The 9,668-nt window shown below is 37.1% G+C and overlaps 1 protein-coding gene across 5 annotated transcripts in view; it reads right to left on the bottom strand.

Moving 5' to 3' along the window:
* LOC106876049 (nuclear pore complex protein Nup50) overlaps positions 1-9,668 on the bottom strand; it is a 73,254-nt gene that overhangs the window by 42,481 nt on the left and 21,105 nt on the right. The window lies entirely within an intron of this gene.

Here is a 9,668-nt window from a genome sequence, read left to right on the forward strand (position 1 = left end):
GTGTGTGTGTGTGTGTGTGTGTGTGTATGAAGCCTGCTAAGTGCAGTGCATGAAACTTACGGTCCTCAAGTCACTTTTGTAACTTTGTTTCAATTAAAAATAGTAATAATAAAAGAAAAGAAATATATACAACCATGTTTTGAGTTCTTTTTATTCTGTTTGTTCCATGAAACCGACACACACACATGCACACACACACACACACACACATTAGTATTATTTCTGAAGCCTTTATTTACTTTTTTTTTTAACTCTGCAATTATGTTTGAACTATAAATTACATGCTCTATAGTGATACCACATTTTACTTGTTCATTCTTTTTAATACATACATACATACACACACACAAACATCTATATACACACACACACACATATATATATATATATACACAAACATATATATATACACAAGCACATACATATATATACACAAACACATACATATATATATATATACATACACACACATATACATATATAGGGGAAAGGATTTAAGGTAAATCCGTATGGAATTGTGCAAGCCACCGTATTATAAACTGTTTAAGCAAAGATACAATTATGTATGTTAGTTGTTCTTTGAATACAGCTTCAACAGGAGAGAAGTGTGGCTGGTGAGGTGTTGTTGGCTAATAATTGGATGTTTAACATAAGTGTGTGTGTGTGTGTGTGTGTGTGCGCGTGCGTGCGTGCGTGCGTGCGTGTGTTGGTAAATATGTTTTCGAGTAACAACACCTACATGTTGTCCTGGCTCTGTGAGAAAACTACAAGAGACTAGCAGTGCAAAGCAAGCCAGACGGTTGATAAACACACCAACACTGCTTTATGAAACAGTGAGGATATTTTAGTTAAAACAAATACAAAGTTTGTTTTTGCTGTTAAACAGCTTTCATGGTTTGATATGGCAACGGAAGAGGGAAGACAAAAAAAAAGACACATTTTAGAAAATTAGTCCTAAAACATTAATTTGGGATGAGAGAGTAAAAAGGATTTCATGGTTTCTGACTTTGATGCAAGGGGAAGATGTGTGCAGGGGGGAGGTTAATAATGAAGGAGACCGAGGATATTATTGGTATGTAATCCACAGGTAAAGCAGAGAGACAGGTGGGTTATTTTATACAATCAGTGCTGAGCGAGTCTCAGCACAATAGCTCAACATTCCAGAAATAGCAGCAAAATCTCCCTCAAATCTTACCATACGTCATAAAGTAAATAAACGATGGAAAGTGAGATCCTAGATTGTAAAAAAAAAAAAAAAAAAAAAAAAAATGGCGATGCTGGGAATGCATTTGATCAGAGATCCTACCAGATCAAAGTTGACCTAGAGTTACACAACAGAGTGAAGTATTTAGTGTAGCTCTGCCATTCTTGATGCTGGTAGAATCAGTGGAGCGCTAGAGAAAAAGGGTGTTGCAGTATTTAATTATTTGGGGTTTAGGTAGCTTTCAAATACTGGTGGGACAAACTCTGTCTTCAATTAAATAATCATCATCATCATTTGGCACCCATCTTCCTTCCATGCTGGGGGAAGCTGGATGGTGTGTCACAAGGCTCAATGAATCAGAAGACAGCATTCAGCCCCACTGTCTACTTTAGAATAGTTTCTGCAGCTGAATGCTCAAGTTGCACTGGGTACCATTTTTCTTTTTCCTTTTTGTTTGGCTTTTTGTCCTTTTCTTTTTTTGCCATAGTATTAGCACTGATGAGGTTGCTGTGCAATTCACAAGACTTAAAAATCCCCCTTGATGAGTGAAAGTGCAGAAGGATTTGTCTACGAAATCCACTCACAAGGCTTTGGACAGCCTGGGGTTACATGATAGACACTTGCATAGGGTGCCATGCTGAGGCACTGAACTCAAAACCCCTATACACCCCTATACACACAAACACAAATAAAAAGCAAAAAAAATGATACAATCAAATTAGTATATAGAATGATACCAGGCCTGAAGTGATTGATGCGTTCTCTACCAAACTAACATTGGTGAACTTTGTTCCAACCCAGCACCTACCCTTACTCCATATAAGAACCAAACACTTCCCCTCTCATCCTCCATCTCTGTTTACAGACACATTGTGTCTGTACAGGGCAATAGTAAAAGACACTTGCCCATGGTGCTGCACAGTGGAGCTGAACCCAAGACCACATGGTTGGAAAACAAGCCTCTTAATCTCACAACCACACCCGACACATAAATGACATGAAATGCAAAAGAAAGCAAGAGTTGTTTTCTCCATTAACTCTATAATCTCAGACACTTCTAACTGATGACCATTTATGCTGTTAACCACTATATATTGTGGAGATCAAATATGATGGGGAAAAACGAATTCTTGCCTCGCTTCCAAATGGCTGGTCCTCTTAACCATTTTGATAACAACCTGCCTGAAACTGCCCCTGATTCAAGGACACATAACTTTTTGGGTTAAACTGAGCTAAATTAAAACCATGCATCAAGATTTTATGTTAACATATATTCCAAATTCCAACAAAGTTATTTTATCAACTTCTTCATTATTTTCAGAATTAATTCAAATAAAGGCAGTGCATTTTTCAATAGAAATATGGCAATGAAACAATTAAATACTTTTGATTGATTTTGATTAACCTATTGGTATTTAGATCAATCTCTCAACTGTAATGTATTGTTTCAAATTAATGATGCATTATCTCATAGCTTTGTGGTTTATTTTTAGAATGACATTGTAGGGTAGGTGTGAGAGGCTATATCTGGCCAGTTTGGCCATGGAACAAGTAAAATATTTGGGCCAGATGTGGCCTGTTTAAATGCTAAAGAGTTAAAATCAGGTCTTGACATAACCTTTTTTACAAATCTTTCTAAAGAATTTCACAAGTTTCATTCTTATGTCAAACTAACCAATAACTTGACCAAAATCTTTAACTATCATCATCATCATCATCGTCATCTTCTTCACATATACTTTTCCATGCACTAGACTTCTGTGTCTGTTTTGGCGTGATTTTTGCAGCTGGAGGCCCTTCCAAATGCCAACTACTTTAGCACCAGCACTTGTAAGATAAAGAATCTTTGAGGGGAGAGGGAGCATTGGAGGAGGTGAGGATGAAAAGTTAGAGTGTGACAGAGAGACAGAAACAGGTGTCTTGCTGTAGAGGAAGTAAATGGTTACTTGGCCAGAGGAGTGGGGGAAGAGAAGGGATGGAGAGAGGGAGAGAGAGAGAGAGAAAAAGAGAGAGAGAGATAACAAGAATGAAGATGGGTGCTATCATTATCATGGTGGGATTAACAAGACTTTTAGGGCAAAAATTGAGTTTTTGGCTACAGGTTGGAAACAAGAGAGGACGTTTGCCTCAGATGACAGTTCAACTTCTTTTGAGGCACACACACACACACACACACATAGCTATAATATATATATATATATATATATATATATATATATATATATAGAGAGAGAGAGAGAGAGAGAGAGATATGGGTAGATATACACAAAGATACATCACAATCATCTTTAACATCCACTTTCCCATGCCTGCATGGGTCAGACAGAATTCACTGAGGCAGGCAGATTTTCTCAGGCCAAATTACTTTCCTCTTACCAACCCTCACCTGTTTTCACAGAAGACTGGAAATGGACAACACTGCTTGTATGACAGTGACACTCATTTACAACTATTGTACAATGTCAAGACATGGAGACACAAACATACACCCACCCATGCACACAATATATATAAGCCTATCGTGTGTGTGCGTGTGTGTATAAGTACATACATTCATTTGCCTACCAAATCTTAGGTGCCAAGTAGTGAGACAAAACCTAAAACTGATGTTGTTGGGAAACAAACTTCTTAACCACTCAACCATACCTGCTCACACACACACACACACACACACACACACATGGATATAAGCATACGTATGAACATACATTTACATACACATAAAAAAAAAAAGAAACGGTATCAGTCAAGTGCTGTGATGCTCAACATTCTCCCCGTAAGAAGAAGAGAGAATGGCTGTCCGGAAGAGATGCATCTTTATAGAATTTAGTTCCATCCTGGCACAATTGATTTTCCTTTCCTTTTTCCCATCCATCTTAAGAGTTAATAAAGTACAAGTGACACAGCAGGTCTGATTGACCATGCCCCCACCCAACTCCCTCACTTCTATCACGCTAAGACATCGTTATAATTAATACATGTTTAATCGTTAACGACCCAACATTGGACTGAGGAATGCTTTCTAATAATTCGTTTCATTCCTTTACATTCTCAAATAGTTACACATGTTCCAGAACACAGTTGTTGTTTCTCGATACAGCTTTTGTTATTGTCGCTGCATCTACTGCTGCTGCAGCTAACCTCAACGCTACCTTTTATGTAACACCAACTTCTGTCTTATTCCTCCTTCAAGGCATTTTCAACTGCACAAACTAACCCTGGGGATATTCTACAAACTCCTCCATCCAGTTGCCTCTCTCTCTAACCCTGGTCTACCAACGTATTCGAGCAGCAGCATCAGAATCGGTTTTAAACTAGTCGACCACATTCAAGTAATTAATTAATGTTATTTATAACGACTGAAGTCAGTACTACATCACCAGTCAGCGATGAAGTTTACGTTGTCAGTCACAGCATTTCTTCACTTAAATTCCATTGCGAAATTGTCTTAGAAAAAAAGGCAAAAAAACCACAATCACCATTTTTGATTTTGGTCTACTTCATTGCAAAACAAAACAAAACAAAAAAAAAAGGCGGGGGTGGGGGCAGACGGGCTGTTGTACCGAATTAAAAGGAATTTACGATATTTATATAACGAATGAATAGAAAATTAGGATAGCTCCTGGAATTAGTGAGCGAGTGGTGATGGTCTGTTGCTATGAATCATTCTAACAACAGTCGATATTGACAAAAATATCTTTGAAGTTATTTACTCGAAACAAAAGCACTTAAATATCACAAGTAAATGAGTAATAGATGAAGTACGACTGGCTCCAGGTCAGACCTGATCTGGCAGAGCTATGATCGGTGAGGTTCCAGCCATGACCATCTCGTTTTATTCTCAAGAGGTGTTTGTTGAACTGCATGATCGAATGTGTCCTTCAGTTTTTAAGATGACAGGATGTGATTTGAGGGAGATTTGGCTACTGTTTCTAACGTGTAATAATATGCTTGGCAAACTTGTTACAAGTTAGGTTCAAGTGAAGAAAGGCCACAATGATGGCTGATGTCAGGAATCACACCAAAATAACAAAATAACAGGAACAATTACAACCAAAAAGAAAAAAAGTTTTGACTACAGAGAAAACTTCATAATCAATGATCATTGGGGTCAATGAAATCGACTTAACCACCCCACCCCAAAATTGCTGGCCTTGTGCCAAAACTGGAAACCATCATTGTTATTATTATTATTATTATTATTATTAAGGCAGTGAACTGGCAAAATGCTTAGCGGCATTTCATCTGTCTTTATATTCTGAGTTCAAATTCTGTCAAGGTCAACTTTGCCTTTCCTACTTTCCAGGTCGGTAAAAAAGGTACCAGTTGCTCACTGGGGTTGATGTAATAAACTTATGCCATCCCTCAAAATTTGTGCACCATTATCTCTTTATCACAGGTTTTGTTGGAACTCCTGGGGTTTTAGGATTACAACCTGCAGCAGCCTACGCTACCATGCTATCCATTCTTTCTAGCTATCTAATACCTTCTTGATTATTCTTGCCGTGCCAAGGAGGCAAACCTTTTGTAAAGGGGCATCCAACATCAAGTACATAGCATACGTGGTGCACCTTGTCCACCACCACTAGGTCTGGTTTGTTATGTTCTAGCACTTGACCTGTTTGGATTGGGAAATCCCAGAGGATTTTGCTAGTTTCCAACTCTGCCACTCTCTGCGGTTTGTGCTCGTACTACATCTTGCCTCCCTCTAGTCCCCACTTTTTGCAGTTTCCAATTTAGGACTTTCGCCACCTGGTTGTGTCACCACAACTTGTAGTAGTTTTGGGCAAGTCTAGGGCATTCGTTCATAATATGGGCAATGGTTTCATTGACTCTATTGCAGATGCGGAACAGCGGAGACACTTGCTCAGTCCTCAGGTTGACCCTCAGTCCTCAGGTTGACCCTCAGGTTGACCCTCAGTCCTCAGGTTGACCCTCCAGCTCTACTCTGTCCTTCAGGCTTTCACAATGATAAAATAAGTACCAGTTGAAACACTGGGGTTGATGTAATCAACTTACCCAACTCCCTCAAAATTGCTGGCCTTGTGCCAAAATTTGAAATTATCATTATCATCATTATTATGAATGTGATGCTAAAGACAGATTCTTTCATGATCTGTTTTGGCCAAAAATATCAGCTTATTCATTCCATGACTTCGTTTGATGACAGTCAAGTTAATGGTGGGCAGAAAATAAGTTTCAGGGATTTTTTTTTTCTTTCTTTTTGTGGTCTGCTAGCAGAGGAAGACATTGGCAAGACAGAAGTAACAATAAATTTAATTATTCATAAACTAATAGCAAAAAAAAAAAAATCTATTTAATTGTACTGAAGAGAATTTAGAAATCAGTTAATAATTAATCATTTCATTTTGTTTTGTTTGATTTTGATAATTTTTAACGGGAGTTCTTGATTAGAAATCCATACAGTAAATATATATCTTTATACAACACGATGAAAGACAGTTGAAGTAGTATGCATATAGTTTAGTGATCCTAGAAAACAATTTTAAGTCAGAGAGTTGAAGTGATGGAAAAGAGGACTACTAGCAAACAGCAGCAGGCGTCTATGCAGAAGGCAACAACTAGAAAAGGTGCAGCATCTGCTGCAGAAGTGTGACAAACTTGCAACTTTCAGTCACAATATTATTCTTATTATTATTACTCCAGTATTCTACAAAGCAAGAGAAAGAGAGAGAGAGAGAGAGAGAGAGAGAGGAGGGACATAATGCCTGCTGCTTCACAGATGCAAACAATTTTTCAAAGTGTGTGTGTGTGGAGGGAATTTCTAGCTTACAATTAAATTGCCAAAGCCAAGTGGAAGCTTTGTGTTTGTGTGTGTGTGCTTAGAAGAATAGTGACGAAAAATTCCATTATCTTATAGAAACATTTTCTATATAAAGGGGGGGGAAAAAATAACCTATATTCTTATATTGAACACATACCAAAATAATAGATTGGTCGTATCTAACCAAGTACAAACCAAAATACCATCCTCTTAGAATAAGAACTAAAGGTAGAGATTAGAAAGAAATCACACACACACACACACGTGTGGCAGAAGAAACGGATTTTCTGTCAAAACAACAAAACTGTTTATTTTAGTTGAATTGTATTGCTATTTCAAGGTCATGTAATGGAGAGAAGTAATAAAGATGAAGTAACAACTAAAAGCCAGATAATTACTACGGATTAAGATATGTCTTGTAGCTGCTTTGTATGTTTCTGAATGTTGTACAAATCCAAGAAGAGAGGGAAGACTCAGAGGAACTGGATAAGTAAGGGAAGTGCTTATATTATGTGGGATACATATATATAGGGACCAAAGAAAAGATGTTGCTACAATGATAGTATGAGAAATATCTGGGCCCCTCATCTCAGAAAGAAGTAGGCAGCGAAGTAAGGAAGCTATAAAACATTTAAGAACACAGAAAACTGTCTTGAAATATTTGCAAAGAATATTTGTTTTGAATCTCTTCCATTAGATGAGGGCTTGGAGAAGTCAAAAGTGAAGTGGAATTTGGTAGGAACTGAACTCAGAATGATAAATGAACAGTTTTGAAGTTGGCAAATGGTCACAAATTTTAGGGGAGAGCATTTAATTTAATTATTGATCTCAACAGGCTTGGCTGTGAGGAAAGAAGTAGGCTTCTCAACCATATGTTTTGGGTTCAATCCCATCATACGGTGCCATTGGTAAGTGCCTTTTACTATAGTGCTGGGTCAACCAGATCCTTGCGAATGGAGTTGGTAGATGGAAAGTGAAAGAAGTCCTCTGTGTGTATGATTTCAAATTTTGGCAAAGGGCCAGCAGCTTTTGAGGGGAGGGGAAGTTGATTACATTAACCCCAGTACTTGACTGGTACTTCTTGCTGCCTTGCCTTACTAATAATATTGAAGCTTTATTAACCACAAGGGTTGACGAAAACTTCAAGGACAAGGAAATCCCAATTTCCAACAATTGCATAAGACCCCAAATCTTTCAGATAAAGTTTAATTATTTTATTGATCCTGGAAGAATAAAAAGCAAAGCTGGTGTAATTAGATTTGGATCTAAAAAGAAGAACATTACCAAAATAGCTGAAAGGACCCCAGTCCTAACATTGTAGAAACAAAAAACTAGTGATGTCTTCATTCGTTTGCCAGACAAAGAACTGGACTTGTTATGTAGAAACAATCTGGCCTGGAAAACAATGACCTCATGCTGCTGTTGAGAAGCCAGAAGTAGGCTCTTGGCCAAATCATTACCAAATGCTGCCAGACACCTACTGCTGACAAATTCACTTTTAGCAAACACACACATCATAATAGTTATACAGATCATAAAATTACATATACACCACACAAAAATTAGCTGTAATTTATTTCCCTAACATCATTTTATCATCCATTTTCCCACCCTTGTGTAAATCAAACAGTCTTTTGAAGCTGATTTTCTACAACCAGATGCTCCTCCTGTTGCTAACCCTCATCTCCATCATCATAAGGGAAAGGCACTTGCACTTTGCGGGACATGGCTGATGAGCTAAACAAGAGCTGGTAAGTGGTCTATGGCTATGGATGCCAAAGCATCTTGAGCAGGTTGTCTGAACACAACATATGTAGATCAACATGGCTCAGACACTAGATGCCTCCCTAAAGACCTCCCTCAACTAATGCAGGACTGAGATGGATGGTGTGTGTGCATGTTAAAAATATATCCATGCAAGTTTTAATCAGATGACAATGATGAATCCAAAACAATGTGAATAAATAAGCATTACATTTCACAGAGTAATCTGAATGTTAAAGAATTAATTTTATTGTTTTTTTTTGGCCAATTCTAGTTCATAAAATCTGAGGTTATTATTACATTCTGAGTTCAAATTCTGCCAAGGTCGACTTCACTTTTCATTCTTTTGGGGTCGATAAATTAAGTACCAGTTGTGTACTGAGATCAATGTAATCGACTTACCCCATCTCACCTGAAATTTCAGGCCTTGTGCTGTTGTTAGTAGAAAGAATTATTATTATCATTAAAATGGTGAGCTGGCAGAATTGTTAGTTAGCATGCCAGACAAAATTCTTAACAGCATTTTATCCCACTTGACATTCTGATTTCAAATTCTGGGGCTGACGTTGCCTTTCATCCTTTCGGGACCAATACATGTAATTGACTAGTCCCCTCCTCCCCAAAGTAGAAAGGATTATTATTATTATTATTATTACTACTATTATTATTATTACTATTACTACTACTATTATTATTATTACTATTACTACTACTATTATTATTATTACTATTACTACTACTACTATTATTATTATTACTATTACTACTACTATTATTATTATTACTATTACTACTACTATTATTATTATTACTATTACTACTATTATTACTATTACTATTATTACTATTACTATTACTATTATTACTATTACTATTACTATTATTATTATTATTATTATTATTATTAAGGCAGCC

This window comes from Octopus bimaculoides, chromosome 25 (genome assembly GCF_001194135.2).
Source record: "Octopus bimaculoides isolate UCB-OBI-ISO-001 chromosome 25, ASM119413v2, whole genome shotgun sequence".
Classification (NCBI taxonomy): Eukaryota; Metazoa; Mollusca; class Cephalopoda; order Octopoda; family Octopodidae; genus Octopus; species Octopus bimaculoides.